Source organism: Kogia breviceps, chromosome 2 (assembly GCF_026419965.1).
Source record: "Kogia breviceps isolate mKogBre1 chromosome 2, mKogBre1 haplotype 1, whole genome shotgun sequence".
In the NCBI taxonomy this organism is placed as follows: domain Eukaryota; kingdom Metazoa; phylum Chordata; class Mammalia; order Artiodactyla; family Physeteridae; genus Kogia; species Kogia breviceps.
Window position 1 is genome coordinate 183,322,951 of NC_081311.1, and position 18,456 is coordinate 183,341,406.

The window sequence follows — 18,456 nt, forward strand, 5'->3', positions numbered from 1 at the left end:
GGAACTCAGTAAGCTTTTCACTGGTTTTAACGTTATTCTCAGAGTAGGAAACCTGTACTTTGGATGTTACCACTTTTATGTTGTTTGTGGTTTCTATAATGATTTCTTTTTTGTTTTCCTCTAAGCTCTTTTTGAAATGGTCAGCCTGACTCAGCTGGACCTTAGGAACAGGGAAAGGGACATGTTCCATTCTTAGGCCAAGTAGGGAGCAGTGACTCTGGGGGCAAGGCTTGGTGGTGGCCTCAGGAATCCCAGCGAGAAAACCCTAAGGGGGTTAGGTTAGAAAAGCTTATTCTAGGGACTTCCCTGGTGGTCCAGTAGTTAAGACTCCATGCTCCCAATGCAAGGGGCTCAGGTTCGATCCCCGGTCAAGGAACTAGATCCCACATGCTGTAACTAAGAGCCTGCATGCCGCAACTAAAGATTCTGCACGCCACAACGAAGATCCTGAGTGGCACAAAGAAGACCTGGTGCAGCCAAATAAATAAATAAAGATTTTAAAGAAAAAAAGCTTATTCTAGGAGCCACACATCCTTGTGCCTCTTCACTGACGGAGTGTCCCTCCAGAGCTGGCCTGCTCAAACCTTGGTGGATTCTGGGCTTGGGATGGTGAGAAGGGATTCGTAGTTGGTCCTCTGTGGGCTCTACTTCTGCAAGTTTCTAGCTGCCTCCTGGGAGTTCTGCTGGTGAGTGACCTTGACTGGCATGGTGGACTCCCGGGGAGAGGCCCAAGCTGGACTTTGCCCCAGGAAGCAAACAGCATGGAAAGGGGTGTGGCAAGGGGTTGAACCCGAGGAGGGGAGAGGAAGTTGGGTTTACCACAGAAGTCCCTCATTTCAGCATCCTGGAACATGTGGGAAATAATGGGTGCTGGGTCCTGGTCGTCTCCTCCATGGACCCAAGAAAGAAAACAGGGTGGTGCTATTTTGTTCAAGGCTATGAACAAGTGTGGGTGATGATTCAGTATACTGATGAAGACCAGGATGTGGAAGAAAGGGAGGAAAGAGGATGAGTAGGAGGACTCTGACCCTCCTGGCTGGAAGCAGAAGAGTGGGGTTAATAAAGATAAAGCACACTCCGTGATCTGGGCTTCAGCACACACACAAATATCTTTTCTAAGCCTTTTTCCCATACCCACCCCCCCCCCACCCATGTAATAGAAAAGACTCTGGGCTGGGAAATCAGGCAGACCCGAGATTGATCCTGACTGCCGCTTACTGGCCGTATGACCTTGGGCAAGTCCCATGACCTCTCTGAGCCTCATCTTTTACCCGGGGATAATTATCAAAAGGCCTATGTAGGGACTGAGTGACCAGTTATGTAAAGTATTTGACACATGGTAGACACTCAACAAAGTTACACACATACATACACACAGAGGAGGGTCACTCACTATGTGGAAGGCCCTAGAATTTTGCCTCTCAGCTCTCTGTTCACCCTCGCCTCCTACCACCTCCCAGCCTCCCTGCTGCACACTGGAGAAGTGGAAAGTATTTCTCCTCTCCACAACCTCCTCTTTTGTTTCTCCAAGAAGGAGGCTGCCTTGCTGCCCCAGCATGGAGAAAGACAAAAAGAGATGCCAGGGTGATCTGCTGTCCAGTTGGCAAGTCAGCAGCTCCGGGACTTGCAAAGCCCTCTCCCACTTTCCTTCCCCTGCAACTCGGACTCAGTTTCCAGTGTTGCTTCTGAAACCAGGTCAGCATCGAAGATGTACTTAAGTTAGGGCAGGGAAGTGAGGAGGTGGGCACTCCCACAGAAGCTCCTGACCTCCGAAATTAGTAGGGTAAATCTTCTAAGGCCAGCTAAGGTCATGGGGTTGTTCAAGGCGGAATCTAGGAGCAGGCATGGAGCACTCTCTGCATTAAACTTCCATGGGCCCCTGGGTTGCTTGGTGTGGAGAGGGTGTGTCAGGAGATTGATGGCACCTCCAGCCTGAAAGGGCTGCCAGGGCACAAATTTGGCAGGGGCTGGGGGAAGACTGCCATATGGCAAGGTAATTCAAAAGAAAGAGTTCCATTCTTCCTGAGACCCCTGTAGGTTTTTCCAACTCTCTTGTGTCAACCCAAAGCCCCTCTTCAAATTGCTTCCTCTACTCATTGTCCCCATCAGATGGTGAATAAGCACACAGGCCAACAGCAGGGGGGTGGACGGAAAATGACATGAGGCTCAATCCCAGAAGACCGAGTTCAAGTCCTGATTCTACCATTTAAGAGCTAAGCTGGGACTTCCCTGGTGGTCCAGTGGTTAAGACTCTGTGCTTCCACTGCAGGAAGCAGTGTGTTCCATCCCTGGTCAGGGAACTAAGATCCTGCATGCTGCATGGTGCGGCCAAAAAAAAAAGGTTAAAAAAGAAAAAGAGCTGAGCAATTTGAGGCAAATCATTAAACACTCCAGAGCCTCACTTTCCCCACCTGTAAAATGGGGGCAAACAGGGGTAGCATTTAAAATTGGTAAGTTATGGGTACTGACCTATGAGAATGGACACCAGGGGGCCTTCGAGCCAGAGCTGGGTCCTGGGCGGCCATATTGTACCAGGCCTTAACCTTTTAACTGCTGGGTTGTGGAGAAGCCTGCAGGTGTGGAGAGAGGACTGGGAGAGCAGCCCCAGCAGTGGAGAACTCAGCCAGTGACTATTCACCAACTAGTACAAAAGTATTTCCAGATTTTAACAACCAGTACAGCTACGCTGGATAGTGATGGCATATTGGTTGCAAGTGAGACCTGAGGAAAAATCCCACCGGCTACTGTATACATGGTTATTTATTTTAAGCCAAAACTTGAAGTGTCTCTCCTTCTGATTCCTCCTGATTGGTAGAGGACTTGCCACCACGTCTAACTGCTTTGTCCCTCTAGTCTGTGCAGGCTTCTTCTCTGTGCTAGCTCTCCCAGCTGTCTTCCCCTACACCATCTCCTACAGGCTCTCCAGCTCCGTGGCCCTCTGACCAGCACCATGGACAGCTCCAGCTGACCAGCTCATCCTAGGCCATCCCCTTCTTCCTGCCTTCTCTCTCCTCTTACCCCACCCATGCCAGCACAGAAACCCTGAGGAATGAACTGAATGTAGGTCACCCCTGAGAAAACAGTACAGTGAAGTGGTTCAGAACAAGCTCTGGAGTAAAGCAGACTGGATTTGAATCCCAACCCAGCAGCTCTCAGCTGTTTGATCTTATTCCTCCATTTCTATAAGACGCAGCCTGCTCTTTTGTCAACAGTGAAAACTTTAACAGCTACTTCAAAAGTCGTAAGGTTTAAGTGAGATAAAAGGTTTAAAGAACTTAGCACAGTGCCTGGTTCATTATATGTTCTGAATAAATGACGAGCACCATTATTCTGTGACTTTCTATCCTATTTAATTCCTCAAACCCTTTTCCAATCCGTCTCTGATGAGGTCTCTCTCTCAGCTAAAGGTATTATAACATGACCACCAGCTTAGTGTAGCTGGCCTCCTTTGGTGTGAAAGTTGGCTTGGACTTCCAAGATGGTAAGGAAGCCAACCTTTGGTCCATGAGATTCTCTCTTTATTAGAGGTTTTTTTTTTGGCATTTAAAAAATTTTGAGTTAATTTTAGACGTACACCAAAATAGTACAAGTGGTTCTCATAAACCCTTCATCCAGTTTCCTCTTAGGTTAACATCTTACAAGACCATAGGACACTTATCAAAAAGAAGAAATCAATGTTGGTACAATGATACTATTAACAAAATTATAGAATTAATTTAGATTTCAAAAGTTTGTCCACAGATGTCCTTTTCCTGTTTCAGTGTCCAATCCAGGATCTCCCCCCCCCCGGGGGCATTTCCTGAGACTTTCCTTGTTTTTCATGACCTTGATCCGTTTGAAGAGTACTGTCAATTGTTTTGTAGAATATTCCGCAATCTGTGTTAGTTTCTCATGATTAGAGTAAAATATGCGTTATTGGGAAGCATAACACAGAGTTATGGGCCTTCTCAGTGCGTGATATCAGAGGGTACATCGTGTCAATATGTATTATTGGTGACGTTAACTTCGATCACTTGGCTAAAGTGGTGTCCACCAGGATTCCCCACTGCAAACTTGCTCTCTCTCCCTCTTTATTAGATTTTGAACATGCCCACCTTTTACTTCTCTAGAATTAGAGAAGTCCTCGCTGTAACCCATCCATACACCCCCAACCACTCCTGAGCCATACCCATTCCGTATGACTTGCCTGATCACTTTCCTGTGAGTTTTCTTTTTTTTCCTTTATACACACATACACACACACACACACACACACACACACACACTCCTTTCCTTTCTTTCTTTCTTTTTTTTAAACATCTTTATTGGAGTATAATTGCTTTACAATGGTGTGTTACTTTCTGCTGTATAACAAAGTGAGTCAGCTATACATATATATATATCCCCATATCTCCTCCCTCTTGTGTCTCCCTCCCACCCTCCTTATCCCACCCCTCTAGGTGGTCACAAAGCACTGAGCTGATCTCCCTGTATTATACGGCTACTTCCCACTAGCTATCTATTTTATATTTGGTAGTATATATAAGTCAGTGCTAGTCTCTCACTTCATCCCAGCTTACCCTTTCCCCTCCCAGTGTCCTCAAGTCCATTCTCTACATCTGCGTCTTTATTCCTGTCCCGCCCCTAGGTTCTTCATAACCTTTATTTTTTTAGATTCCATATATATGTGTTAGCATACAGTATTTGTTTTTCTTTTTCTGACTTACTTCACTCTGTATGACAGACTCTAGGTCCATTCACCTCACTGCAAATAACTCAATTCGTTTCTCTTTATGGCTGAGTAATATTCCATTGTATATATGTGCCACATCTTCTTTATCCATTCATCTCTCGATGGACACTTAGGCTGCTTCCATGTCCTGGCTATTGTAAATAGAGCTGCAATGAACATTATGGTACATGACTCTTTTTGAATTATGGTTTTCTCAGGGTATATGCCCAGGAGTGGGATTGCCAGGTCATATGGTAGTTCTATTTTTAGTTTTTTAAGGAACCTCCATACTGTTCTCCATAGTGGCTGTATCAATTTACATTCCCACCAACAGTGCAAGAGGGTCCCCTTTTCTCCACACCCTCTCCAGTATTTATTGTTTGTAGATTTTTTGATGATGGCCATTCTGACTGGTGTGAGCTGATACCTCATTGTAGTTTTGATTTGTATTTCTCTAATGATTAGTGATGTTGAGCATTCTTTCATGTGTTTGTTGGCCATCTGTATATCTTCTTTGGAGAAATGTCTATTTAGTTCTTCTTCCCATTTTTGGATTGGGTTGTTTGTTTTTTGATATTGAGCTGTATGAGCTGCTTGTAAATTTTGGAGATTGATCCTTTGTCAGTTGCTTCATTGACAAATATTTTCTCCCATTCTGAGGTTTGTCTTTTCATCTTGTTTATGGTTTCCTTTGCTGTGCAAAAGCTTTTAAGTTTCATTAGGTCCCATTTGTTTCTATTTCCTTTTCTCTAGGAGGTGGGTCAAAAAGGATCTTGCTGTGATTTATGTCATAGAGTGTTCTGCCTATGTTTTCCTCTAAGAGTTTTATAGTGTCTGGCCTTACATTTAGGTCTTTAATCCATTTTGAATTTATTTTTGTTTATAGTGTTAGGGAGTGTTCTAACTTCATTCTTTTACATGTATCTCTCCAGTTTTCCCAGTACCACTTATTGAAGAGGCTGTCTTTTCTCCATTGTATATTCTTGCCTCCTTTATCAAAAATAAGGTGACCATAAGTGCATGGGTTTATCTCTGGGCTTCCTATCCTGTTCCATTGATCTTTATTTCTGTTTTTGTGCCAGTACCATAGTATCTTGATTACTATGGCTTTGTAATATAGTCTGAAGTCAGGGAGCCTGATTCATCCAGCTCCATTTTTCTTTCTTAAGATTGCTTTGTCTATTCGGGGTCTTTTGTGTTTCCATACAAATTGTGAAATTTTTGTTCTAGTTCTTTGAAAAATGCCATTGGTAGTTTGATAGGGATTGCATTGACTCTGTAGATTGCTCTGGGAAGTATAGTCATTTTCACAATGTTGATTCTTCCAATCCAAGAACATGGTATATCTCTCCATCTGTTTGGATTTTTTTTTTTTTTTCAGTATGTGGGCCTCTCACTGTTGTGGCCTCTCCCATTGTGGAGCACAGGCTCCGGACGCGTAGGCCCAGCGGCCACGGCTCACAGGCCCAGCCACTCCGTGGCATGTGGGATCTTCCTGGACCGGGGCACAAACCCGTGTCCCCTGCATCGGCAGGCGGATTCTCAACCACTGCGCCACCAGGGAAGTCCTCTCCATCTGTTTGTATCATCTTTAATTTCTTTCATCCATGTCTTATAGTTTTCTGCATACAGGTCTTTTGTCTTCCTAGGTAGGTTTATTCCTAGGCATTTTATTCTTTTTGTTGCAGTGGTAAATGGGAGTGTTTCCTTAATTTCTCTTTCTTTTTTCATCATTAGTATATAGGAATGCAAGAGATTTCTGTGCATTAATTTTGTATCCTGCTACTTTACCAAATTCATTGTTTAGCTCTAGTAGTTTTCTGGTAGAGTCTTTAGGATTCTCTATGTATAGTATCATGTCATCTGCAAACAGTGACAGTTTTACTTCTTCTTTTCTGATTTGGATTCCTTTTATTTTTTTTTTCTTCTCTGATTGCTGTGGCTAAAACTTCCAGAACTATGTTGAATAATAGTGGTGAGAGTGGGCAACCTCATCTTGTTCCTGATCTTAGTGGAAATGGTTTCAATTTTTCACCACTGAGAACGATGTTGGCTGTGGGTTTGTCATATATGGCCTTTATTATGTTGAGGTAAATTCCCTCTATGCCTACTTTCTGGAGGGTTTTTATCATAAATGGGTGTTGAACTTTGTCAAAAGCTTTTTCTGCATCTATTGAGATGATCATATGGTTTTTCTCCTTCAATTGGTTAATATGGTGTATCACATTGATTAATTTGTGTATATTGAAGAATCCTTGCATTCCTGGGATATACCCCACTTGATCATGGTGTATGATCCTTTTAATGTGCTATTGGATTCTGTTTGCTAGTCTTTTGTTGATGATTTTTGCACCTATGTTCATCAGTGATATTGGCTTATAGCTTTCTTTCTTTGTGACATATTTGTCTGGTTTTGGTATCAGGGTGATGGTGGTCTCATAGAATGAGCTTGGGAGTGTTCCTCCCTATGCTATATTTTGGAAGAGTTTGAGAAGGATAGGTGTTAACTCTTCTCTGAATGTTTGATAGAATTCGCCTGTGAAGCCATCTGGTCCTGGGCTTTTGTTTGTTGGAAGATTTTTAACCACAGTCTCAATTTCAGTGCTTGCGATTGGTCTGTTTATATTTTCTATTTCTTCCTGGTTCAGTCTTGGAAGGTTGTGCTTTTCTAAGAATTTGTCCATTTCTTCCAGGTTGTCCACTTTATTGCCATATAGTTGCTTGTAGTAATCTCTCATGGTCCTTTGTATTTCTGCAGTGTCAGTTGTTACTTCTTCTTTTTCATTTCTAATTCTATTGATTTGAGTATTCTCCCTTTTTTTCTTGATGAGTCTGGCTAATGGTTTATCAATTTTTTTATCTTCTTAAAGAACGAGCTTTTAGTTTTATTGATCTTTGCTACTGTTTCCTTCATTTCTTTTTCATTTATTTGTGATCTGATCTTTATGATTTCTTTCCTTCTGCTAACTTTGGGGTTTCTTTTGTTCTTCTTTCTCTAATTGCTTTAGGTGTAAGGTTAGGTTGTTTATTTGAGGTGTTTCTTGTTTCTTGAGGTAGGATTGTATAGCTATAAACTTCCCTCTTAGAACTGCTCTTTCTGCATCCCATAGGTTTTGGGTCGTTGTGATTTCATTGTCATTTGTTTCTAGGTGTTTTTTGATTTCTTCTTTGATTTCTTCGGTGATCTCTTGGTTATTAAGTAGTGTATTGTTTAGCCTCCATGTGTTTGTATTTTTTACAGATTTTTTTCCTGTAATTGATATCTAGTCTCATAGCCTTGTGGTCAGAAAAGATACTTGACAAAATTTCAATTTTCTTAAATTTACCAAGGCTTGATTTGTGACCCAAGATATGATCTATCCTGGAGAATGTTCCATGAGCACTTGAGAAAAAAGTGTATTCTGTTGTTTTTGGATGGAATGTCCTATAAATATCAATTAAGTCCATCTTGTTTAATGTATCATTTAAAGCTTGTGTTTCCTTATTTATTTTCATTTTGGATGATCTGTCCATTGGTGAAAATGGGGTGTTAAAGTCCCCTACTATGATTGTGTTATTGTCGTTTTCCCCTTTTATGGCTGTTAGCATTTACCTTATGTATTGAGGTGCTCCTATGTTGAGTGCATAAATATTTGCAATTGTTATATCTTCTTCTTGGATTGAACCCTTGATCATTATGTAGTGTCCTTCTCTGTCTCTTGTAATAGTCTTTGTTTTAAAGTCTGTTTTGTCTGATATGAGAATTGCTACTCCAGCTTTCTTCTGAATCCATTTGCATGGAATATCTTTTTCCATCCCCTCACTTTCAGTCTGTATGTGTCCCTAGGTCTGAAGTGGGTCTCTTGTAGACAACATATATATGGGTCTTGTTTTTGTATCCATTCGGCCAGTCTATATCTTTTGGTCGGAGCATTTAATCCACTTACATTTAAGGTAATTATCGATATGTATGTTCCTATTACCATTTTCTTTATTGTTTTGGGTTTGTTATCATAGGTCTTTTCCTTCTCTTGTGTTTCTTGCCTAGAGGAGTTCCTTTAGCATTTGTTGTAAAGCTGGTTTGGTGGTGCTGAATTTTCTTAGCTTTTGCTTGTCTGTAAAGGTTTTAATTTCTCCATCAAATCTGAATGAGATCCTTGCTGGGTAGAGTAATCTTGGTTGTAGGTGTTTCCCTTTCAACACTTTTTTAAAATTTTATTTATTTTAGGCTATATTGGGTCTTCATTGTTATGCTGGGCTTTCTCTAGTTTCAGTAAGCGGGGGCTGCTCTTTGTTGTGGTGCGGGGGTTTCTCATTGCAGTGGCTCCTCTTGCTGTGGAGCATGGGCTCTAGGCTCGTGGGCTTCAGTAGTTGTGGCTCACGGGCTCTAGAGCACAGGCTCAAGTAGTTGTGGCACATGGGCTTAGTTGCTCTGCTGCATGTGGGTTCTTCCCAGACCAGGGCTCGAACCCGTGTCCCCTGCATTGGCAGGCAGATTCTTAACCACAGTGCCACCAGGGAAGCCCTCCCTTTCATCACTTTAAATATGTTCTGCCACTCCCTTCTGGCTTGCAGAGTTTCTGCTGAAAGATCAGCTGTTAACCTTATGGGGAATTCCCTTGAATGTTATCTGTTGCTTTTCCCTTGCTGCTTTTAATATTTTTTCTTTGTATTTAATTTTTGATCGTTTGATTAATCTGTGTCTTGGTGTGTTTCTCCTTGGATTTATCCTGTATGGGACTCTCTGCACTTCCTGGACTTGATTAACTATTTCCTTTCCTATATTAGGGAAATTTTCAACTATGATCTCCTCAAATATTTTCTCAGTCCCTTTCTTTTTCTCTTCTTTTTCTGGGACCCCTGTAATTCGAATGTTGGTGCATTGAATGTTGTCCCAGAGGTCTCTGAGACAGTCCTCAATTCTTTTCACTCTTTTTTCTTTATTCTGCTCTGCAGTAGTTATTTCCACTATTTTTCCTTCCAAGTCACTTATCCGTTCTTCTGCCTCAGTTATTATGCTATTGATTCCTTCTAGAGAATTTTAAATTTCATTTATTGTGCTTTTCATCCTTGTTTGTTTGCTCTTTAGTTCTTCTAGGTCCTTGTTAAATGTTTCTTGTATTTTCCCCATTCTATTTCCAAGATTTGGGGTCATCTTTACTATCATTACTCTGAATTCTTTTCTGGTAGACTGCCTATTTCCCCTTCATTTGTTTGGTCTGGTGGGTTTTTACCTTGCTCATTCCTCTGCTGTGTGTTTCTCTGTCTTCTCATTTTGCTTCTTAACTTACTGTGTTTGGGGTGGCCTTTTCACAGGCTGCAGGTTCGTAGTTCCCATTGTTTTTGGTGTCTGCCCCCAGTGGGTAAGGTTGGTTCAGTGGGTTGTGTAGGCTTCCTGGTAGAGGGGACTAGTGCCTGTGTTCTGGTGGATGAGGCTGGATCTTGTCTTTCTGGTGGGGAAGACCACATCCGATGGTGTGTTTTGGGGTGTCTGTGACCTTATTATGATTTTAGGCAGCCTCTCTGCTAATGGGTGGGGTTGTGTTCCTGTCTTGCTAGTTGTTTGGCATAGGGTGTCCAGCACTGTAGCTTGCTGGTCGTTGAGTGGAGCTTGATCTCAGCATTGAGATGGAGATCTCTGGGAGAGCTTTTGCCACTTGATATTACAAGGAGCCAGGAGGTCTCTGGTGGACCAATGTCCTGAACTTGGCTCTCCCACCTCAGAGGCACAGGCCTGACACCCAGCCGGAGCACCAAGACACTTTTGGGAAGTGTGAGGTCTTCTGCCAGCGTTCAGTAGGTGTTCTGTAGGAGTTGTTCCATACGTAGATGTATTTCTGATGCATTTGTGAGGAGGAAGGTGATCTCCACATCTTACTCTTCCACCATCTTGAAGGTCTCCTCTTTCTTTCTTTCTTTTTCTTTCCTTCTTTTTGGCCGCACCATGTGGCTTGTGAGATCTTAGTTCCCTGAACAGGGATCAAACCTGGGTCCTCAGCAGTGAAAGTGCAGAGTTCTAACCACTGGACTGCCAGGGAATTCCCCTGAGTTTTCTTAAGTTGAGCATTCAGAGGTGTGTGCAGAAGCCAGATGCAGACACACCTGGAGTTTATGAGGGTAACAGGGTACTTCTCAGTTCATTTTCATGGACCTTTTGTCAAGGCCCGGCAAGTTTCTGCTTGCAGGGGCACTCTGAGGAAACGTGGCCAGCAACTGCCTATGGGAATGTCCAGCCCCTTTCTCAGGTCTGGCCCCAAACTTTGAGCACTTTCTTCAACATATAACATTAGGGTTTTTAAAAACTCTAGTAGCATTCCTTTCTTGGCAATGTATAACTCCTTGCTACCCACTAGCCCAGATCCAGGAACTTCCTTCCTTCCAGAAGGCTCTTCACTACCCCAAGAGTTTGCTACCACCAGATATCCTGCTACCAGAATAGATACATAGCATTCTTTCCATCGAGTGTGGAGAGATGTGCTTTTCCAATCCTCCCCTTTGTCTCTCTCTGCCCCGAGTCTATTCCAAGTCAGTGTGTCTTCTCACGCTGCCCGTTTAGAAGATGAAGAAGCACCACACCTCCTCCAGCCTCATGCAGACTCCATTTTAAAAAAGCTCTTGTGTAAAAGTATATTAAAGGCTTCTGGAGAGCCTCAGGAGATGTCTTCATCAAATCCCATTCCCTCTTTGCCTTTTGTTCTGGTTACCATGGCTGTGTAAGAAATAACATCGAGATTTCAAACAACCATTTTATTTTACTTATGATTTTGTGGGTCAAGAATCAAGAGGGCTTGACCAGGCAGTTCTTACTTGGACTCTCTCATACAGTTACAGTCAGATGTTGGCCAGGGCTGCAGCCTCCAAGATGGTGCACTCAAACAGCTGATGGTTGATGCTGGCTGTCGGCTGGAAACTCAGCTAGGCTATGGCTGGGAACACCTATCCATAACCTTTCCAGCTCGGCAAGCTCAGGGTAGAACCAGGCAGAAGCTACATGGCCTTTTCTGACTTAGTCTCAGGCCAGATTCAAGGGGAGAGCAGTGTCAAATAATTTATGGACATATTTTAACCATTGCCACTCCCATCAAAATGAGATCCTTGGGCTTCCCTGGTGGCACAGTGGTTAAGAATCTGCCTGCCAATGCAGAGGACACGGGTTCAAGCCCTGGTCCGGGAAGATCCCACATGCCGCGGGGCAGCTGGGCCCATGAGCCACAACTACTGAGCCTGCACGTCTGGAGCCTGTGCTTCGCAACAAGAGAGGCCGCAACAGTGAGAGGCCCACGCACCGCGATGATGAGTGGCCCCCACTCGCCGCAACTAGAGAAAGCTCTCACACAGAAACGAAGACCCAACACAGCCCCAAATAAATAAATAAGTTTAAAAAAAAAAAAATGAGATCCTCTCACAGCATCTAGAACATTGTTTTTCCAGGGCCACCTTCCTGGAAGGTTCTTAGCCACCCCAGCCCTATCAGATCTTTAGGTGGAAGCTGGGAGTGCATTCGTCCCTTTCCTCATCAGTTCCCACCTCCCTCAGTTTGCTGCTGCAGGGGACCTGAGTTCTGGTCTGGACTCTGCTACTTTGTGACCTTGGGAAAGTGACTTCACCTCTCTGGGCCTCAGCTTCTTCTCTGCAAAGTAGGAATTGAAAATAACCTCACTTCACAGGATGTTAGGATTTTAAAAGGATTTTATGTAAATAGCAGACCCAGCAATTGATGCTCCTGATTGTGGAAGAAATATCTGTGGACAAGCCATTTTCCCTCTTGGATACTTAGTTTATTTATCTCTGAAATGTCTGGGGGGGCGGGTAATTGCCTTATCCTGCTTCCCCATGCACATGAGAGGGGTCTTACACGGACTGCAGGGAGGGCCAGCCCAGAGACTGAGGCGCCCCAACCCCTACCTGGGTGGGAAGCCCCCTACATCTATTCCCTGTGCGTGCAAAACAGCCTGGGTGTGGCTTGAGGCAGCGCAGGCTTGCAAGGTGGGGCCGCTATCTGCCCTACCTGGCCTTATCAGATCCGGGCTGGCCACAGCTCGGCCAGTGGAACAAAGAGGCTTTGAGAACAAGGCTGGGGTGTGGGATGTGGGCCCGAGCTCCGAGCTCCTCCGGGAGGCACGCTCCACCCAGGGGACAGAGGGCATGGGTTGGGAGAGCGGCCACCGCCAACACCTGCCAGAAGTTTTTCTGCAGCAGGGGCACCATCTGAGGTGGGGAGCAGGTCCTGTGCTCCCCACTGAGGGCCTCCATTCCTTCTTTGGGGTGTTTCCTGTTCCAGCACTTCTCACCAGGCCCTCACCTCTGCCCCTTGTATGGGGTGAAGCGTTTCTCCTGCCCTGCTTCCATTTCCCCTCCTGGCACTTTTGCGCCCCAATCACACTGGCTCCCAGCCCTTGAGCTTGACCTACAGTTCTCCTCCGTGCATCTGCTCCCAATGATCCATCCACCTACTCTTGCCCAGGTCACATATACCCAGCCCCAAACCACTTCCAGGAAGTCCCCAGACATTGTACATCGCATCCCCACCCCTCATCATCTCTCCCCACTTCCTCCCGTGCGACACTATAGGGAACTTCTCTCCAACTTTTCACCACCTGCAGAATCTGGCTGAGTCTGGCAGAGGCCCAGGCCCATCGGGGCCAGAGTTTAAGGTTGTACGAGTTATACACTGCACAAGGGCTAGATCTAGGCTGGGCAGACAAGGGGGCGGGGGGGCGGCGGGGCCTGAAATCCTGACGTTTTGCGTGCCCCGCACGACCTCAGCGTGAGGCTTTCTCCTCAACAGACTTCCTGGCGCCAGGCCGGGATAGTTGTCTTTTCTAGCTGCATCTCCTGAAGGGGCGTTTTGCTAAGATTTTTAATGGAGGGTCACCTGTTTCCGGTTCCCATCCTGGGACTGCAGGTGCTAACAGCAGGCCTGGCTGCCTAAAGGATTGTTGCATTGGTTCAGCCCTTCCCAACGCAGTGCTGCTGTCGGAAGCCACTCCACAGGCAGCCCCTTTGGGCGGGAGCTGGGGGAGAGGGGTGAGTGTGAGCCACAGGGCTTCGGAAGAGCCATGCCCAGCGGTGACAGGGTCTTTCCAAACGAGGGAGGAGGCTGCAAGGACAGCTTGGGGATGGGTACCTGAGGAGAGGCCTCGCACAGACTAGTTGGGAAGGCAGGTGCAGTGGTCCCCGTGTTGTGGGCAGTCTGCCCAGGCAGCTTTAGAGGCCTCACACCCAGGAGGCTCCCCTACTTTGTCTCCTGGACTCCCACAGGCCAGGTCTCCCCGAACACCTGAGACTTCAGCATGGTCTTCTATTTTTTTTTTTTTTTTAGTATTTCTTTCTTTCTTTCTTTCTTTCTTTCTTTCTTTCTTTCTTTCTTTCTTTCTTTCTTTCTTTCTTTCTTTCTTTCTTTCTTTCTTTTCTTTCTTTCTTTCTTTCTTTCGCTGCATTGGGTCTTAGTTGTGGCATGTGGGATCTATTTCCCTGACCAGGGATCGAACCCGGGCCCCCTGCATTGGGAGCGTGGAATCTTAGCCATTAGGCCACCAGGGAAGTCCCTCAGCATGGTCTTGCACCTTGCCTGGACTGGGATATCAGGGGCTACTCTGAATCTCCTCCCCATGCACTTCCGGGATGGGGTAGGGGTGCAGGAAGAGAGAGCAAGAGCCTGGAGGGTCCCTTGAACCCAGGTAGACCAGCCTTGGACAATGAAAAGAGAGGATATCTATATGGGCAAGAAATCCCTGGACATCTCCTTTGAAGGTGTGGACACTAAGGCCAGAGAAGGACCAAGGTCAAGGGCGTGGGGGTTCTGGATCTCATGTTTAAAACCCCAAAGTTGGCCATGTCCCGGTCACCGGTGAAGCGGCAGAGGATGGAGAGCGCGCTGGACCAGCTCAAGCAGTTCACCACCATGTTGGCCGACACGGGCGACTTCCGCGCCATGATGAGTACAAGCCCCAGGATGCCACCACCAACCCATCCTTGATCCTAGCTGCGGCGCAGATGCCCACCTACCAGGAGCTGGTGGAGGAGGCCATCGCCTACGGCCAGAGGCTGGCCGGATCACAAGAGAAACAGATTACAAATGCTACTGATAGACTTTTTGTGCTGTTTGGAGCAGAAATACTGAAGAAAATTCCAGGCTGCGTATCCACAGAAGTGGACGCAAGGCTCTCCTTCGATAAGGATTCTATGGTGGCCCGCGCCCAGCACTTCATCGACCTGTACAAGGAGGCTGGCATCAGCAAGGACCGGAATCTGATAAAGCTGTCATCCACCTGGGAAGGAATCCAGGCTGGAAAGCAGCTGGAGGAGCAGCGTGGCATCCACTGCAACGTGACGCTGCTCTTCTCCTTCGCCCAGGCCGTGGCCTGCGCCGAGGCTGGGGTGACACTCATCTCCCCCTTCGTGGGCCGCATCCTCGACTGGCACACGGTCAACACGGACAAGAAGTCCTTTGAGCCCCTGGAGGACCCCGGAGTGAAGAGCGTCACTAAGATCTACAACTATTACAAGAAGTTCGGCTACGAGACCGTCGTCGTGGGCGCCTCCTTCCGCAACACGGGTGAGATCAAGGCCCTGGCGGGCTGCGACTTCCTCACCATCTCACTCCAGCTCCTGGGGGAGCTGCTCAAGGACCACAGCAAGCTGGCGCCCACGCTCTCGGTCAAGGCAGCTCAGGCCAGTGACCTGGAGAAGGTCCACCTGGACGAGAAGGCCTTCCGCTGGCTGCACAATGAGGACCGCATGGCCGTGGAGAAGCTCTCGGATGGGATCCGCAGGTTCTCCGCGGACGCTGTGAAGCTGGAGCGGATGCTGACGGAACGAATGTTCAGCGCGGAGAACGGAAAATAGTTTGGCACCTGAGGCTGGACCGCAGATATGCCGCCGACTTTGAATTGGGGCCTAATTGCACATGCCTTGCGATGAATCTTGGATTTTTTTTTTACTAATCAGAGCGGGGATGAATCACGGATTTCCGAGTTTATGTAAAATTCTGCTCAGCGCATTAAAGGTGTCACTTTTCCCCCCAAAAAATAAATAAATAAAATAAAACCCCAAAGTTGATGTGCGTCCCTTCCTTGCCCTCATTGTTCACCTGAACTGGCTTCAAGTTTTGGTCATTCTGCTGCCTAAATGTCACCTTCTTTCTGACCCCAAGGCAACCTCTTCAGTCCAGGTCACCAGCTTCTCTGCCCAGCAAATGAACTCCCTGCTTCCACAGCTGCCTCTCTGGTCTGTGCTCCACAGTGCAGCTGGGTGAGCTTTCTGAAACAATCTAGTTGCAAGCTTTTCCAGACTTCAAACCTCCTGGGTGCTCCCCAAGCCCCCGAGATAAAGTCCAAATTTGGGGAACACAAGGATCTGTGTTGTCTAACTCCGTCCAGCTCTCTACATCAGCTTTGCCATGCCCACCTGTGCCAGATGGCTTTGAGATGCTGACCTGACGGTGGTTCCTCCAAGCCTTTGCATTTACCATGTCTCCAGCCTGGATCCCTTCCTTTACTTAGCTGCCATGCAGACTTCTCCTTGCTCTACCTGCAGCCTCCTCGCCTCCAGGAAGTCTTCCTAGTTCCCAGCATCTCCATGGCACTCTCATAGCCCCCGTGAGGATGTCAGCCACAACACTCAACATATGATGGGGACATTTGTCTCCCCATGCGACTCCCTGCCACCCGTGAGTTCCCTGAGTACAGGGACTGCCTCTTTCCCTCATTCTGACACAGTGCCTGGCACAAGGGCGTCCAGCAAACGATGACCAAACAATGACCATTGTGGATGCAGCAGCCTTGGGGGCTGAGCTTAGGCCCGAGAGGAAAGGCAGGCATGGGGCCAGTAGCTACCCGGGCCTGGGCAGTATGGTTGGCCTTCCTCTGGGCCTCGGCATCGTACAAAGGATAAGCAAGCTGGGTTCTGGTGGGAGGGATTGAGGCCATCGCCCTGCAGAGATGGAGGATGACTTTCCAGGCTGTCTCTGCTTATCCAGCTGGCACTGTCACTGCAGTTCTGGGCCACTATTCCCAGAAAAACTGCTGGGCCTCACCTCTACCCCAAGGTTGGTTTTTTGAGGGTCTGAATTCAAAGTGTTTTTCTGAATCTTTGCAGCCATCTCTGTCTGAAGAATAAATGTGTTTCCTGAGGAGACTCTTACAGAACAGAAAGGTCTATGGACACCAAATGGCTCTGTTTCTGCAGGACAAAGTATACCCAGGCCCTGTAGGAGAGGCAGGTAGGCTCCCCCATAGGGGAGAGTCTTGATCTCTCTCCCCTGCACCACCCTCTCCCACGACGATAAAAAATTTCTATAAAAGAAAGAATGTGCAAATGAATGAACAAGAACCTCCCGACCTTGACCTTTTGTTTCTCACTGCAAATGAGTTCATAGATGTTCTGGTCCCCACGAACCTGGTCCATGAGAGTCTGCCACAAGGTGATGAGTAGTACACTCCAGGTGGTCTGACAAAACAGATTTCCGGTCCTGAAATGCTAAGAGTGCCTTCTGGAAAGGACCCAAGTTCACCAAGGGAAAAGCCTTGTGGTAAGAACAGTGGACCTGCGAGCAAGATGCATGAGTTCAAATCCTGCTTCTGTCACTTGCTGCATAACCTTGGGCAAGTTACTTAACCTCCCCATACTTCTGTGTTCTCACCTGGAAAATGGTAAGATTACAGTATATACCGCATAGGGTTGCTATGAAAATGAAGTGGGTGCTACATGTAAAGCACGTAGAACAATGCCTGGCAATGGTTAGTCTTCATTAAATGATAGCAGTTGTCATTCTAGTCTGTGGGGGCCTATGCCTCCCAGATGACACAGTCTCCACGGCAATGAAGTTTTCTCTGGAGTTTTCCTTCATGGAGGGGGGATGGTAAGATAAGAGTCTGGGCAGTCATGCCTCCCCCCTTCCAACACAGAAGTCTCTGTCAGAGGATAGAACCTGGGCAGGGGTGTCCTTTAACTACTGGCCCTCCATGGTCAGGGCAGCTCTAATTTGTAGCATATGCCAATTTCTATGGTGTAAATACGCCCACTATGGCTTATTTCAACTGGCTCACAATATTCCTGAAAATTTAACAACTGTATCAAAGGACCTGGGAGTCTCAGATGGTCTATAATGAGTACAGAAAAACCTGCCATGGGATACAGAAACCAAGAGAAAAGGAAGAAGGGGGTCATCCTGTCTTGGCAATACACTGGCATCCTTTAGACTAAGCAATGTTTCTCAAAGTGTGGTCCATGGACTATCTGCCGTGTTCGGGGTATTTGTAAAAATAAGTTCCTGGGCCTCAATCTGGATCTATTAAAGCAGAATCCTGGAAGTGGGACCAGGAATCATGTTTAAACAAGCTTCCCAGATGATTCTGAGGTTTGAGAACTGCTAGGTTAGGGACCCCTGACTTACCCAAGAAGTCAGGATGGGCCACAAGGCAGGGGTGAATTCTACAGAATATTTTCATACCACGGTTCATGATCCACTGTGAAAAATCAGAAACCCAGGCCCTGAGAAAGACCAGAATAAGCAGGGAAAGCACCTGAAATCAGGCACAAGGAGATGGTTCTAGATGAGTGAAATGACCATGGACTAGTTACATCAGTTCTTTCTCTGGTCTGTTTAGGGCAAACTTTGGAGTCAGCATGGAAAGGCCTGGCCTGGCACAGAGCACAGCTCTCTGTTGAGACTTTGCAGACCTACTGGGTGAGAAAGGGCCCACAGAGGGGGTGGGAGCTCTGGAGGTTTTGTCCTTGGAGGAAGGTGAGCACAGCCCCGGACA

The 18,456-nt window shown here is 46.5% G+C and overlaps 1 pseudogene; it reads left to right on the forward strand.

The window, feature by feature from the left end:
- The first annotated feature begins 14,525 nt into the window (after positions 1-14,525).
- On the forward strand, positions 14,526-15,710 carry LOC131749982 (transaldolase pseudogene; annotated as a pseudogene).
- Positions 15,711-18,456: the final 2,746 nt, after the last annotated feature.